Source organism: Haliotis cracherodii, unplaced genomic scaffold, assembly GCF_022045235.1.
Source record: "Haliotis cracherodii isolate W230 unplaced genomic scaffold, xgHalCrac1.p SCAF_6, whole genome shotgun sequence".
NCBI classification, from domain to species: domain Eukaryota; kingdom Metazoa; phylum Mollusca; class Gastropoda; order Lepetellida; family Haliotidae; genus Haliotis; species Haliotis cracherodii.
In genome coordinates, this window is record NW_027266319.1 from 14,147,875 (window position 1) to 14,165,230 (window position 17,356).

A 17,356-nucleotide genomic window follows, 5' to 3' on the forward strand; every position below is an offset into this window, starting at 1 on the left:
TATTGTTCCAGACAATAGGTACCGATACTATCAACCACTTAATAGCCTCATGCCTGCGCTCACTGCGGTGAGATACTATCTCTGCCACCTGACATTGCAAACACTGGTATCAGGTGATACAGATCTCACACCAGTGTTCATGGTTTCCGTATACCTCATGCTTCAGAGAGTTGTAATGTCTGTACCGCAAGGGTACTCACTGTTGTGTATGTATTATGTTATTTGTCTGACCCGCACATTGGAGGAACATCACATCTTCAGTACATAACAAAATCGCAGTTGGCTCAATCACTGTTTACTGGAGAACTGGCACTGCCTTACTCAGCTGCCTAGGTTACAACAACATAATGACGTCACACCTAAAGTGACGTCACTGCACGTGCGCATTGGCGCACTTACAATTTAAACATACCTAGCATGCACAACATTTCTCCCCCTTAAAAGAAATTACTTTCTACTTCTCTAACCAATACATTTACAATATTCAGAACACAGTACTATGAGCTATTTTCTAAAGTTATAATTTAACAGTGTTACAACTTTCAACCACAACTTTCAACCACAAATGATAAACTCATATATATATATGATATCTGCTACACATTGCTGAATACTTTATTCAATGACTTAATTGTCAAAAACTGTCAGTTTCTACATTGTGTTCTCACAAGGTTAGTCTATCGGGAGGTTTTCTCACTCTTTCTGAACGTCTCACGGTTTGTTTTGCTGGTACATTTGCAATTGTCACCTCACTGTCTTCACACTGGTGTTCATCACATTGCTGTGATGCACTAGGTATTACGATAGGGTCGCCTTTGTTGACCCTGAGACTTTCTACAGTCCCTGCACTACAGTCACTTTGAACAATCATGTTCTCGTTACCATGGTTACTAGTTGCATCTCTACACCTTAATTGATCAATATGACGCTTGACAGTTCTATTGCCAATGTCAACATCATAATGTCTTTCACCACATTTTGTCATCACCTTGCCAGCAGTCCATTTGTCTTCTTTGTTGTACTCACGCACCCACACCTTATCATTGTCATTTAGCTGTCTTGTGTCGCCAGGTTGACACAATGAAGAAGACTGTTTTGTAGCAACAACATCAGCATGATTAGGCTTGATTAAGTCAAGTCTACATCTTAGTTCTCTTCCAAGAAAAAGTTTTGCTGGAGTTTCTTGAGTTGTGCAATGGGGACTAGAACGATAGGCTAGCAGAAACCTATCAATCTTCTTCTGTAATGTTGCATCATCCCCTCTAGTTGATTTCATAGCTTGTTTGAAGGATTGAACAGCTCTCTCAGCAAGTCCGTTTGTAGCAGGATGATATGGAGCAGATAAGATGTGTTTTACACCATTACTTCTCAAGAATGTTTCAAACTCATTTGACACAAATTGTGGACCATTATCTGTAACAACTTGCAGTGGTAATCCATATTTCGCGAACAAACCTCTCATCACTTTCACTGTCGCATCAGCAGTAGTTGAATTCATAACAATCACCTCTAACCATTTGGAATGAGAATCTACAACAATGAGGTACATGTGACCCATGAAAGGACCAGCAAAGTCCAAATGAATGCGACACCATGGTTTTGATGGCCATGACCAATGATGAACAGGAGCTTTTGTTGGATCATTTTGAAGATTCTGGCATGTAATACACATTCTTGCAGTAATTTCAATATCAGCATCTACTCCAGGCCACCACACATAACTTCTAGCAACTGATTTCATTTTCACCATTCCAAAATGACCACCATGTAACTCATTTAGAACACTGTTTCTGAGTTTAGAAGGAATCACTACTCTCATTCCCCATACAATGCATCCTAATTGAATGGAAAGCTCATATCTTCTTGAGAGAAATGGTTTCATTATTTTGTTCTCACTGTGATCTTTATCCCAACCGTTCATCACTGCCATGTACACTTGTGAAAGAACAGGATCTCGCGTTGTCTCATTTCTCACATCACCTGCTGTAATAGGCAGATGTTCAAACTGACTTGCATAGAACAAATCTACATCATCACTCACACATTTCGTAGTATCAGGTAGAGGTAAACGAGACAACACATCAGCATTTGCATTGGCAGAGGAAGATTTGTACTGAATTTTGTAATCATATGCACTGAGAATCAATGCCCATCTCTGTAGACGACCAGCAACTAATGATGGTACTGACCGTCCCTCACCAAACAGGGCAGTGAGAGGTCGATGATCTGTCATGAGAGTGAAATGCCTACCATACACATGCTGATGAAATCTTTTCACACCAAATATAATCGCTAGGGCTACTCTGTCAATTTGTGAATATCCCCTTTCAGCCTTGTTCAGTGTTCTTGAAGCAAATGCAATCGGTCGTTCAGTACCATCACTCATCACATGAGACAACACAGCACCCACGCCATAGGAGGATGCATCACATGCCAATGTTATTGGCAACAATGGATCATAATGACACAACACATCGGAACTTGCAATTTTTGCTTTAGACATTTTGAAAGATTTCTCACATTCAATTGACCATAGCCATTTCTTGTCTTTCTGCAACAGTTCGTTTAACGGGTGAACGATTGTAGAAAGGTTCTGGATGAATCTGCCATAGTAGTTGACTCCACCGAGAAAGGAACGTAGTTGTGTCACATTTTCAGGTCTTGGAGCACTGATGATAGCTTTCACCTTATCTTCTGAAGTATGAAGTCCTTCTTTGTCAATAACATGACCGAGATACTTGACTGAGTCTACCAAGAATTTACACTCAATTTGTTTTACTCTCAAGCCAAATTGTTTTAATCTTGACAAAACTGCATCTAAGTTCTGTAAGTGTTCTTCATCATTTGAACCGGTCACTAGAATATCATCTTGATGACATAATACTTTCTGCAAACCTTGAAGAATTTGGTCCATTGTAGCTTGAAAAATTGCAGGAGCTGAAGCAATGCCGAAAGCAAGTCTTGTGTACCTGTAGAGTCCTTTTGGAGTATTGATGGTGAGTAGTTTCTGTGAGTCTTCATCCACCTCCATTTGTTGATAAGCATGAGCAAGATCAATCTTTGAGAATTTCTGACCTCCGGCAAGTTGAGCGAACATGTCTTCAATCTTGTTTTGTGGATACTGGTTCACATTTAAAGCTGGGTTTACAGTAGATTTGAAATCGCCGCATATTCTGACAGATTTGTCAGGTTTGACCACTGGAACTATTGGTGTAGCCAACTCAGAATGTTCTACTTTGATAATCACGCCATTTTTCTCCATTCTTGAAGTGCATAAGGAACAGGCCTAGCTTTCATGTATTTAGGAGACATGCCATCTTTCACTTCTAAATGGGCTTTGATTCCATTAATTGTACCCAGTCCATCAGAAAATACATCACAGTATTTCACAAACATTTCACTGAGTTGATCTTCACTTGACATTTTGTGACACATGTTGACATTATTTCCTAATGATTTCCAGTCAATATTTACGTATGGTAACCACGCCCTCCCCAGTAACGGAGGACCTTTTCCATGCACGACATGTAGTGGTAACTGGTTTACTCTTTCACCATCACGAACGTCAACATGTATGATACCAAGATTTGTGACAAGCTCACCTGTGTATGTTCTCATTGGGATTGGCGATTCTTGTAAGCTGCATTCTGAAAAGTTCTGTCTGTAAACGCCTTCATTAATGATAGAACTTCTTGAGCCAGTATCTAACTCCATCTTTAGATCTGTCCATTTACATTCACTGTCACCCATATGACATCTGCAGCACCGTGAATAGCGAGCAAATGATTTAGACAGTCACCTAAATCATCTAGAATGTCATCTTCATATTCATGGGTTGAACAAAATTCTTCATTGATAGCATTTACACAAAAAGTTTGACGCCTACCGTTTCTGTTTACATTGCTGGAGCTAGCACTTCCTGTTTGACAAAACCCGGATGTTGAACTTTGATCTGACGTTTGACTCCATTTCTTCGCTTTGCATACCTCCTGAATATGGCCTTTCTTTTGACAGAATGAGCAAACTGTATCTTTGAAATTACAAGTATCAGCTAAATGCGAAGGCTTTCCACATCTATAACAATAACGTTCATACCTTGCATTAGATCTTCTGTTGTTGAAAGAAAACACCTCTGACTGTGATTAATCCTTCGGTAATCCGTTGCGGCACAATTCTTCTGAATCTTTCGCAGCTAATTCCATTGAATTTGCAATTGAAACTGCACGTTCTAGTGTCAATTCTAATTCTGCAAGCAATTTCCTTTGTACATTTACACTTTTCAGTCCAAGAACTAATTGATCTCTTAAACGTTCATTCAGTGTAGCGCCAAAGTCACAAAATCTAGCCAGTCCTTTCAAAACAACAACATATTGTGAAACAGTTTCGTTTTTGGTCTGCATTCTCTTGTGAAATCTGTATCTTTCAGCAATAACACTTGGTCTAGGCATATAATGATCACGTAAAACAGTGAATAATTGTTGCAAAGTACGTGTACGAGGCAAATCAGGAGAAACCAACGATTTGAGAACATTGTAAGTTTTTGCACCAATCATGGAAAGAAACCCGGAAACTCTTCGTTCATTTGGAGTGTCATTAGGCATCGAAATATAAACTCACTCTTTCAGAATATGACATCCAATCTTCTAAACTTTCATCGAACTGTCCAACATCTCCAATGACGCCTGCCATTATGGAAAAGCACTGAATGTAATCACGTATAGAAAGTTTTATCCTCGTCGCCACTATTGTGTATGTATTATGTTATTTGTCCGACCCGCACATTGGAGGAACATCACATCTTCAGTACATAACAAAATCGCAGTTGGCTCAATCACTGTTTAATGGAGAACTGGCACTGCCTCACACAGCTGCCCAGGTTACAACAACATAATGACGTCACACCTAAAGTGACGTCACTGCACGTGTGCATTGGCGCACTTACAATGTAAACATACCTAGCATGCACAACACTCCCCCATGGGCATTGCGTGTCAAACTAGGTCCCAAGTACCCCATGCTTGTCGTAAGAGCCAACCAATGAAGGTCAAGGCCATGTTCCACAAAGTGACCTAAGCGGTTAAAACGATCCCACTTCCTTTTCTCTGACATTGACTTAAGACAGTCGTAGCCCTAAGATTGCATTGTGGAACCGACCCTGGAAGTAACAGTGCTTGACTAGGCCCTCTTCAACAACGTGCTAAGATCGTCATAGCGCTAAGATGATCATGACTCCTATACTTTAATATTGGCTCATAATTGTCATAGCTTATAGCCATAGTCTATTTGTGGAACGAGACGCTGATGGTTTCAGGAAATCATACTTAAACATAGACTAGATCCTCTTGTCCTCAGCCGGTTCTACAAAGTGATCTTAGCGCTAAGATGATCGTAACTCACGTAGGTCAACATAGGCTTACGATTGATGAAGCGCTAAGATTGTTTTGAGGGACTTGGCCCTGCATGGTTGATGGTCAACCTACTTAAACATAAACTAGTTGCTCTGGTGCTTAATGCAGTCTGATTTCATCTGCTTGAGGCAAGAGAGTTAACTGACTATAAAAGTCCAGTTTCATATGGAGTTATATTTTGGCTGGACTAACAAACCTAAGCATAGTCCAATCAAGATCACTTAATGAAATCAACATCTGGTTCGTAAACTGCCACGCAGATTTCGGTCGATTGCAGGAATTGCAATTGACGTTTACAATCAACTTTGCTTCAACAGATAAATTCCAAATCATTTCATGTTTTTAATCAAGGTTCTCACATGATTTGATGTACTTCTAGAGGTTAGCCTCGATTTATTACAATATAAATCTTGATTATTGATTAGATCGTCTTTACTGGGTGCCACCATTTTGTTTGAAACAGATGCAAGTGATATCAGAATTGGAATCTGATTGGTCAATAGGAGGGCCATAGGCGGACATAGGAGGGACATAGAAGGGACATAACTCGTAATAGCCACTGGCTGCGCTACAGGCGAACCCAGGAATTCCATTCTAGTTCGGCAAGGGTGGAAAGTGGAACACCCCCTTACCAACTGACCAGTCTGTAAGTAATCTTAATAAGCTCCACAAACTAAAACATAACTTTACATGACCATCCAGACCTGTGAAGATCCGAGTAGAATAGGTCTTCAGCAACCCATGCTTGCCATGGTTGTCGTAAGAGGCGACTAACGGGATCAGGTGGTCAGGCTCGCTGACTTGGTAGATGTATGTCATTGTATCCCAATTGCATGGTTTGATGCTCATGATGTCAATCATTGCCTGGTCCAGACTCAATTATTTACAAACTGATGTCATATAGCTGGAATATTGCTGAGTGCAGAATTAAACAACAAACAAACAAACAAATGTTGTTGGCAAGTGAATTCCTGGCTCAGAATCAACTTGTGCAACAATAGCATGACGTCATAATGGTTTAAATTTGAATACCGCACAGTATGAAGCTAAATGTTAAGCCACAAAGAAATATGAGCTGGACTGAATAAGGACTGTGTCTGCAAATATACTGAACATTACAATGATGTTTGAAGATGTTGTGCAATCATCAATGTAGAAATGTCAACATGTTAAGAATAGATTCACGACAACATGACACATCATACGTATGAGGCAGTAGGTATTTATACATGGCATTGATGCGGCTGCTAGATGACTTACTGGTTAAAACACATCACTTCATCTCGCTGTACAGTGAATTAAGTTTGTTTGTTTGATTGTTTGATTGTTGATAAACGCTGCACTAAGCAATATTACATCTATATGACGGCGGTCTGTAAATAATCAAGTCTGGACCAGACAATCAAGTGATTGACACCATGAGCATAGGTCCACACAAATGCGATAAATTGCAAAAGGTCAGCAAGGTCCCGTTAGTCGCCTCTTATGACAAGCATAGTCGCCTTTTACGACAAGCATGCTTGCCTTTTATGGCAAGTATGGGTTGCTGAAGAATTACATAATGGAGACATAATGGAGAAATGCTTTAAACACATTTTTTTCAAAAAGAAAGAATGAAAAGAAAATAAGATGTGAATGGGATTGGGTACAATCTCGAGGTCAGGACACTTTTCTGTGGAGAGGTCATGAATCTGTTGATTCCTGAATTATTATCAATGAGACTGAAGTGGTAGAATTATTCTACATCAAGAATCAACAGATTCAGGGGATTTCTCTGACTTAAACCATGTTATAGTTGATATATAATTCCCCAATATATTTCACATGATGACCGATAGTTATGTTAGTCTTATTTGTTTTAATGCATGTTCAGAATGGCCGGTTAACTACTGACTCAGAATCTACAACAACAACAATATTGTGACATCATAATTCATGGTTTAGACCTGTGAAGATGCGGGGTATGTGGGCCACCAATGCTTGCCGTAAAAGGCGACCATGCTTGTCGTATAAGGCGACTATGCTTGCTGTAAAAGGCAACTATGCTTGCTGTAAAAGGTGACTATGCTTGTCGTAAAAGGCGACTATGCTTGCTGTAAAAGGCGACTATGCTTGTCGTTAAAGGCGACTATGCTTGCCATAAAAGGCGACTATGCTTGTCGTAAGAAGCGACTAATGGGATCGGGTGGTCAAACCTGGCTCGCTGACTTGCTTGATGCATTTCATTGTATCCCAATTGTGTGGATCGATGCTCATGATGACACGTGAAGATTCCGGGGTAGAATAGGTCTTCAGCAACCCATACTTGCTGTAAAAAGCGACTATGCTTGTCGTAAAAGGCTACTAACAGGATCGGATGGTCAGGCTCGCTGACTTGGTTGATCGATCCCAATTACGTTGATCGATGCTCATGATGTCAATCACTGGACTGTCTGGTCCAGACTCGATTATTTACAGACCGCCGTTATATAGCTGTAATATTGCTGAGTGCGGCGTTTAACAAACCAACCAACCAACCAACGATGCTCATGATGTCAATCACTGGATTGTCTGGTTCAGACTCGATTATTTACAGACCGCCATCATATAGCTGGAATATTGCTGAGTGCGGCAACAAACAAACAAACAATCAAATCACAATGGTTTGATATTTAGACATTAGTGATTGCATGACTATTTCCATATTCAACCAAAACTTCAACTTGTTAGTGATTGAAGGATTTACCTCTTGATTGAGATATAAATCTATAAGTCGTATAAAACCTAACAAGGGACGCATAAAACCCCCTCGAGATCCTGCTCGAACGAATTTATCTTACGACGTGTTTTAATATGACATTGTAAAAGAATTCAAACAAATTCAAAATTGATAGAAAACTCCTGTTCAATTTATCAAGATCATGTGGACCAATCAGATCACATCATTCTGACATAGAGGTGTGATAAAATGTTTTGTCTGAAACTGCTTTGATATATTAAAAAGATAATGATATTCAACTGAATTTTTCCACATATGACAGCTTATATTATGTTTTGTTCATGATTTGAACCTACAGTGGAGTCTGTTATAACTAAACCTGCTTGAGTCTGAACAAGTAGTCTTGTTTAGATTAGGGACCAGTTCAAAAGTAATAAATATCTTAATTCCCTAAGTTTAAGGGTGGAGAGGAGTGGCCCTGCAAGTTTTCATTCAGAAAAAAATCAATTTACCTAAGTAACTAAGGAAAAAACTCTGAACCAGTTTCACAGATCCCATGTTTATTCATATACTGTAAGGATTTGTCATTAAATAGATCCAGTATTTATTGAGGTATTTATAATCAACTTATGTTGTCACAAGTGGTACGACTCACTGGTGCAGTGCATAATATAGAATGGCAGATTTGATTTTCAACTACCGTATTCGACGTAATAAGCGCCCCGCTCTAATAAGTGCCCACGGCGGTATTTGCTGATATATTGGCTAGTGAACAATCCCAATTAGCACCCCATTCGATTGATCAATGTTCACCAGACTTATTTATTCGCGTACAATACGCACTCGTTTGTTATATGCACCCTTAAGTATGGGCAATTAAATTCTAGAAAAATATATCTGTCGTACATAAACATTTCAGGCTGTCAGCATAAACCACAAAATTTATCTTTCAATTATGTTTATGAGGATGTATGTCTAAAAAATAAGGAATTAAGTTTTATATTTGACATCAAACGTTTTACCTGGTGGTCCAGAGGTTGAGATTTCACCAGGATTTGTTCCTTGCTGTCACGGGCTCGCTGACTTGGTTGATGAATGTCATCGTATCCCAATTGCTCATTGCTCATGACGTCAATCACCGGATTGCCTGGTCTAGACTGGATTATTTACGGACCGCTATCATATAGCTGGAATATTGCTGAGTGCAGCATTAAACAACAAACAAATATCACGTAAATGTTCTTTTTGTGTTCTCTTCCTTTGCAAGTTTCCTGCAAGCTACGCTTGTATCAGGATTCTAGGGCTGGGACGGGTCCGAATTTACGACCTGGGTACCCACACCCCGATTACCCGACCTTACTCGGGTACCTGCAACAGGTTTCAAGAATGTGGTACAAAATGTCCGATTGGAAACAGTTTGAGCGCAGCCCTTGTAAAATGTATTTAAATATATGTATGAAACAATCTGGTCATGCATACACTGAAGTTGACTGAAGTTGACTAAAGTGTTATTTTTACTGAAATATAACGGTCAGAAGCAATGGTGCTTAGTCAGAAAGAAATGCGAACATTAGTGACTTGTACTGTAACCATAGAGTTCTAGATATTTTTAATCACTAAACAATATATCACATGACTAACCACGGGTCCGGGTAGTCCTGTGAGTGCCCGGGTCCTACTCAGTACCCAACCTACCCGAGTACCTGAGTTACCTGTCCCAGCCCTACCTCACTGCAACACTTAATAGTTGGCTGGGAAGAGTACAAATTTACCTGGGTGCCCAACCCCCTATTACCCGACCCTACCCGGGTACCCGCTGTAGTTCTCAAGAGGTAGGTACAAACTGTCCGATTTGGAAAAGTGTGACCGTAGCCCTGGCAAAATGTGTTTAGATACACGTATAAAATGATCTCGTCATGCATACACTGAAGTTGACTGATGTTTTATTTTTATTCAAACGTAAAAAGGTCCGAAGGAATGGGCGTAGTAGTCAGAAAGAACTGTGATAATAAGTGATTTGTTTAAACATAGGCCTAGATAATTTTTGTCATTAACAATATATCACAATATAATATATCATGTCCGGGTAGTCCTGTGGGTACGGGGTCATGGGTGGCCCAGTTGTCTAAGGCGCCGCAATTCGCTGTGCAGAGTTGCGTCCCTTGGGCACGCCAGAAACCTATGATTGTGGGTTCGAATCCCGGTTCGCCCCGATTATGTTTCTAGGTTTATCAGCACCATACCCGTGCTTGTGGGTTTCACCGAAGTGGTAAACATCTGAGACCTGCATCACTTTGGGCTTTCCTCCCACATTAAGCTGACACGCCGCGATATAACTGGAATACTGTTAAAAGCGGCGTTAAACCCAACTCACTCACTCACTCACTCCTGTGGGTACCCGGGTCCTACTCAGTACCCACCCGACCCGAGTACCCGAGTTACCCGTCCCAGCCCTACAGGATACTGTATGGACCTGGTAGTGTACTGGTTGACAGTAGGGCTGCGATGAGTCCAAATCAACTACCAAACAGTTAGGTTTTATGCAGCTTTTAGCAGTATTCCAGCAATATCACAGCATGAGACACGATATATGTCCATGCATGAGTTATCAAAGCCTGTTTAGATTTACTTGGTTTTATCTTATTGATAAACATTCTAATAGTATGCATAGTATTGCAAAACTCCAGGTTAGCAAGTACAAGCTGATTAAGTCAAGTAATTATAGTTGCCATTAAATACAACTTCTTTGTACTATCTGTTTTGAATACATTGGTACTGAATTAGTTGTCATGACGCTAGTGTGTATATTTTAATTCAAGATAATATCAGTTTTGCCATCTACCTGAGTCAAGGGAGTTAACTGACTTTAAAAGTCCAGTTTTCTCCCTTGCCAAACTAGGCGGGGATTCCTGGGCTTGATTGTGGCACCACCAGTGGATGATACAAGTTATGTCCCTTCTATGTCCTCCCTACTGACCAATCAGATTCCACCTCTCATATTTCTTGCACTTGCTTCAAACAAAATGGCGGCGGCCAGTCAAGATGATTTCCTCAATAATAAAGATCTTTAGTGTAATAAAACTGGTTTTATCTCCTGAAGTTCATCAAATCACTTGAATACCTTGATTAAAATTGGAAAGATTTGGAAAATGTCTGTCAACGTCCAGTTGACGGTACACATGCTCTGCAAATCCTGCAATCGACGAATTCGGCACGCAGTTGACATGTACCCGTAGATTCTGAACCGAATGTCGATTTCACTACGGGATTTTGATTGGAGTATGCATAGACTCATTAGTCCAGCCAACATATAACTCCATAATTGACACCTAGTTCAGCAAGGGTGGAAACTGTACTTTAAAGTCAGTTGACACCCTTGACTCAGGAAGATGCAGTTGTGCGAGTTGGATTTATTTATATGTTGTCTTTCACACAAGGCTATGTAAATATATTATGTTTTCCCTATGGTTGGGCTGATTTTGTCAACATATATTTATCATTAACCCAACTGGATATCTGATGAACCATTATGTTAACAACTGTTAACACCTGTTAACAATATATTTGCAGAGTTTGCATATTCCCTATGCAAGAGGCAAGAGCGTCCACTAGCCTTATTATCAAAGTCTTGTTTCTACCTTTCTGACATCAAGCCCACTTTCCTGTGCTAAATATAATTGGACTATCACATTTATCATGGTGGTACCAGGGTCGAGCCAAGAAAAGTGGCCTTGATGTGAAGAGGGTAGAAACTAGGCTGTGATATAGGTTAGTGGACATGCTTGCCTACCCGTGAAGATTCCGGGGTAGAATAGGTCTTCAGCAAACCATACTTGCCGTAAAAGGTGACTATGCTTGTCGTAAAAGGTGACCAATGGGATCGGGTGGTCAGGCTCGCTGACTTGGTTGATACATACCATCGATCCCAATTGCGTGGATTGATGCTCATGATATCAATCACTGGATTGTCTGGTCCAGACTCGATTATTTTACAGACCGCCGTCATATAGCTGGAATATTGCTGAGTGCGGCGTTAAACAACAAACAAACAAACAAACAAACAAACATGCTTGCCTTGGGAAGATGGATTGATGTGTCAAGGGTAGAAACTAGGCTGTGATATAGGTTAGTGGACATGCTTGCCTTGGGAAGATGGCTTGATGTGTCAAGGGTAGAAACTAGGCTGTGATATAGGTTAGTGGACATGCTTGCCTTGGGAAGATGGATTGATGTGTCAAGGGTAGAAACTAGGCTGTGATATAGGTTAGTGGACATGCTTGCCTCGGGAAGATGGCTTGATGTGTCAAGGGTAGAAACTAGGCTGTGATATAGGTTAGTGGACATGCTTGCCTTGGGAAGATGGCTTGATGTGTCCAGGGTAGAAACTAGGCTGTGATATAGATTCGTGGACATGCTTGCCTTGGGAAGGTGGCTTGATTTGTCAAGGGTAGAAACTAGGCTGTGATATAGGTTAGTGGACATGCTTGCCTCGGGAAGATGGCTTGATGTGTCCAGGGTAGAAACTAGGCTGTGATATAGGTTAGTGGACATGGGTGACCACATTCAGCAGCTTGGCTCCTGAGAGTTTTCTAGGGCTTCTGTCCTGCCCCACGTGCCTCTGTTCACCCTGCAGTGAGTGGGTACCTGGTAGGATGAGATGGTAATGTGGCTCTTAGCCTTCTAGTGCCTCACGGGCAGCTTCTGTTGTATACTCCCCAGGGAGCTGAGAATGAAAATCGAGTGCACACTGTCACATTGCCCAGGGTTATAATAGTGTATAGCTGTGAACATCAACTTGGTGAATAGAATCTGGTGCATTATAAATGCACTTCTTCTTCTTCTTCTTCTTCTTATTATTATTATTTAAATTTTTTGGTTGGCCAAGTTGTCAAAGGCGCTGTTATTCCCTGTGCAGAGTTGTGTCCCTTAGGTGTGCCAGAAACCTATGATCATTGGCTCTGATCCCAGATTTGCCATTGTTGTTTCTTTGTGAGCATCATACAATGCTTGTGGGTTCTAAGACCTGTGTCACTTTTCTTAGTCAGACAGTCAGCTGAAACGCTGTACAAGCTTATAAGAAATCAGATCCTTTACTCCGATATGACATCTCACTGCGTGAAGATCAAACAACTGGACCAAAGGATGTCACATCCAGTGTTAAAGCAGTGTTAAACCAAACTCACTCACTTTCACAAATAATTATAAAAAATATGTGGCAGTCCTAAAGTTGTCCAGACAAGACCTTCAATCCTGCTCAACCCTACGTTACCTAACTGGAGGCAATGCTGGTCCTTCGTCTGAGTCGCCTCAATTTACTGTGTAGAGTTGTGTCCCTTTGGCATGCAAGGAAGCTATGATCTTTGGTTTGAATCCCGGTTCGCCCCTCTTATGTTTCTAGTTTTGTCAGCACCATACCTGTGTTCATGGGTTTCACAAAAGTGTAAATATCTGAGACCTTCGTCACTTCGGGCTTTCCTTTCGGACTCATTGTGTAAGAGTCCCTTGGTGTAAAGACTTTTTCCATATCCTTAAGATCAGTTGGCGAAATATTTTTAAAAACGTTTTTAAATGTGACTTCTTCAAGGAGTTGTTGGTCAAGGTGAAACAAAATTCATAAGTGTTCACCTTACTTGAATTTTTTTAATACTGAAATTAATTAAGAGACTCAGTGGGTAAAAATGCCATTCGCACAAATGTTATTTTATTCTAAAATTGTAAAGTTTGTGTCAACAGATCTGTAAACCAAGTAAATAAACACAAACACTCAATAACATGTTGTCTCTAATATAAACAATCACAAGCTCAATTTAAAAGTTCTAAATTTTTATTAAAGTTTTAAAAGACAACAAACAAACCACACCTAGCAGGTAAACCTGTAAATACCGCCTACGTACATTTACTGTTTGGGAAGCCAGCAACCAGATGTGTGTGGACATGTCTGAGTGTAATCTCCAGTGCAGGGATCCTGTAAAAGTGCAGTTCTACACTCGCACTGGCTGAACTGGTGGAGATGAGTGCATCTTATAATGATGCAACCATCAGTTGCACCTAAGACCGTGACGGAAGATCTGCAGTAGAATAGGCCTTCAGCAACCCTTGCTTGCCGTAAAAGGCGACTATGCTTGTTGTAAGAGGCGACTAACAGGACGGGTGGTCAGACTCGCTGACTTGGTTGATGCATGTCATTGCATCCTAATTGCGTGGATCGATGCGTTCATGACGCAAAGGGTGAGTGAGTGAGTGAGTGAGTTGGGTTTAACGCCGCTTTTAACAGTATTCCAGTTATATCACAGCATGTCAGCTTAATGTGGGAGGAAAGCCCGAAGTGATGCAGGTCTCAGACGTTTACCACTTCGGTGAAACCCACGAGCACAGGTATGGTGCTGACAAACCTAGAAACATAATCGGGGCGAACCGGGATTCGAACCCACAATCATAGGTTTCTGGCGTGTCCAAGGGACGCTACTCTGCAGTGCGAATCACGGCGCCTTAGACAACTGGGCCACCCGTGCCCCCCATGATATAAAGAGCTCTGGGACACATTGCACTTTGTTATCAATATGGCTCAAGATTTGATCAATCACACTCTACAGCATTGTGGACACAATACAAAGTCAGTGCCATTATCAGGCTAACGTTTATGCCATTATATTGGTTACACTGTTCTTGATATGTTATGCACCATGGCGTCCTCACCAGACAGAAGCACGATTGAAGGAATATTTGTGTTCTGTGTGAGTTTTCCTTTTTCTCAACGTGAAATTTCTGAATCACCAGAATACTTCTAGTAGTAAAGTAATCAAGCCGAATTGTTTTAGAAAGATGACCCCTGAGATTACAGATATATCTAAATTAGTGAATATTTGTAATAATACTACTACTAATAATAATGATACTAACAACGAAGGAACATAATCTCAGTGTCGGTGTTGATTTTGTTGATGTGTTCTGTACTGCTGGTCGGTACAGAAAAGAGTGTCAGTCAAGCGAAGTGCCATATCAAATCGGCCCAGTCTCAGTTTTTCAAGGAGAGGCTATCTGAACGACCACTGCATCGAGTTTATGTGCAGTGTGTTCAGAGGGACAGCAACCTTGCAGAGTCCTTCACTTGGATGAAGTCGGCTGGCCTGAAAAGTGATACAGAAGGACCAGTCACTTCCCACTCGAAACCGTGTGATTTTGCATCAAAATGTAAATATGAAATGTAGATTATGTAATGAATTCAGTGAGACTGTCCAACACATTGTCAGTGGATGCTCAGCTTCGGCACAAACACAGTATCTTAAGTGACAGGATGGAGTGGCTCAATAACTTTATTACCATCTTCGCCATGCTTGTGGTTTTGACATAGAGGTCCATCCATGGTATGACCCAAAATATGTAGAGTGCGTCATGGAAAATGATAAATACAAAATTCTTTGGAATAGGCCTGTCTAGCCTCAGACGTATCCAGGCCAACAAAAAACAAACAGATCTTGTCCTTTTTGATAAATCCAATGAAAATATTTATATCATTGAATTTTCTGTCCCTTTTGACACTAATATGATTGACAAGATTGAGGAAAACATGACGAATATAAACCTCACTTTAGAAATGTCAGGCTTGCATCCCAAGTACCAAGTTGTTTGACTCCACATTGTTCTCGGTGCCTTAGGTTTGGTACCTCCCGATCTGTTGACTGACATTGGGAGAGTACCCGGGTTTGCTACCAGGAATACAGCCCTTCTGACAATCTGGGTAATGCAGAAGGCTGCAGTGTTGGGGATTCTTCACATTCTCAAAAAAGTTCTGGATGAGTTCGACAAGGCAGCGCTTCCTGGGAGAAGTCCGATTCGCTGTTTGGTCTGCGTGTAGAGGGGACAAGGGCCCTGAGCTGATGATCAGCCTAACAAACCTAACTGTGCCAGGATTACCCAAACCCTCTTTGCTGCATTTTATATTTAATCTGTTAATAATAATATCTTTTTCATTTTAAAATAATAATGATAATAATAATCATCATCATCATCATCATCATCATCATCATCATCTGCAAAATCACAAACTGCAAATTTCCTTTTTCTCTTTATCTACAAGTGAGTCAAAACCAGTGTTGACTAGATCTGTCTGGATTTGACAATCAAGAAAATATGATGTATGACGTGGATGAAGGGCTATGACTCCCACTTGCGCAGATGCTCTCAACCATTGACAAGTAATTTCTAAAAGCAATTGTGTTTTTGCAAAACGATAACTTTGAAAGTCTTGATGACATATAATAATGCATTAAGTTATTTACTTTATACCTTTAATTGTTATTCAATTTCTGAATCCCTGTTTAATTTGAATCTTTATTAGTTGTGATGTAGATAAATGAGAAGACGCAGGTTCCAACTTGATTTTGGAAAGTACGCCAGGGATATTTTTAAATTGATTATTTCATCCTAGATGTCTACATTCATCCTGACTTGTGAAGATCCAGGTTAGAACTGGTCTTCAGCAACCCATGCTTGTCTCCTCCCGAGAAGATCCAGGTTAGAACTGGTCTTCAGCAACCCATGCTTGTCTCCTCCCGTGAAGATCGGGGTTAGAACTGGTCTTCAGCAACCCATGCTTGTCTCCTCCCGAGAAGATCCGGGTTAGAACTGGTCTTCAGCAACCCATGCTTGTCTCCTCCCGAGAAGATCCAGATTAGAATAGGTCTTCAGCATCCCATGTTTGTCTCCTCCCGTGAAGATCCGAGTTAGAACTGGTCTTCAGCAACCCATGCTTGTCTCCTCCCGTGAAGATCCAGGTTAGAACTGGTCTTCAGCAACCCATGCTTGTCTCCTCCCGTGAAGATCCAGGTTAGAACTGGTCTTCAGCAACCCATGCTTGTCTCCTCCCGTGAAGATCCGAGTTAGAACTGGTCTTCAGCATCCCATGCTTGTCTCCTCCTGATAAGATCCGGGTTAGAACTGGTCTTCAACAACCCATGATTGTCTCCTCCCGTGAAGATCCAGGTTAGAACTGGTCTTCAGCAACCCATGCTTGTCTCCTCCCGTGAAGATCCGGGTTAGAATAGGTCTTCAGCAACCCATGCTTGTCTCCTCCCGTGAAGATCCAGATTAGAATAGGTCTTCAGCAACCCATGCTTGTCTCCTCCCCAGAAGATCCAGGTTAGAACTGGTTTTCAGCAACCCATGCTTGTCTCCTCCCGAGAAGATCCAGGTTAGATTAGGTCTTCAGCAACCCATGCTTGTCTCCTCCCAAGAAGATCCGAGTTAGAAC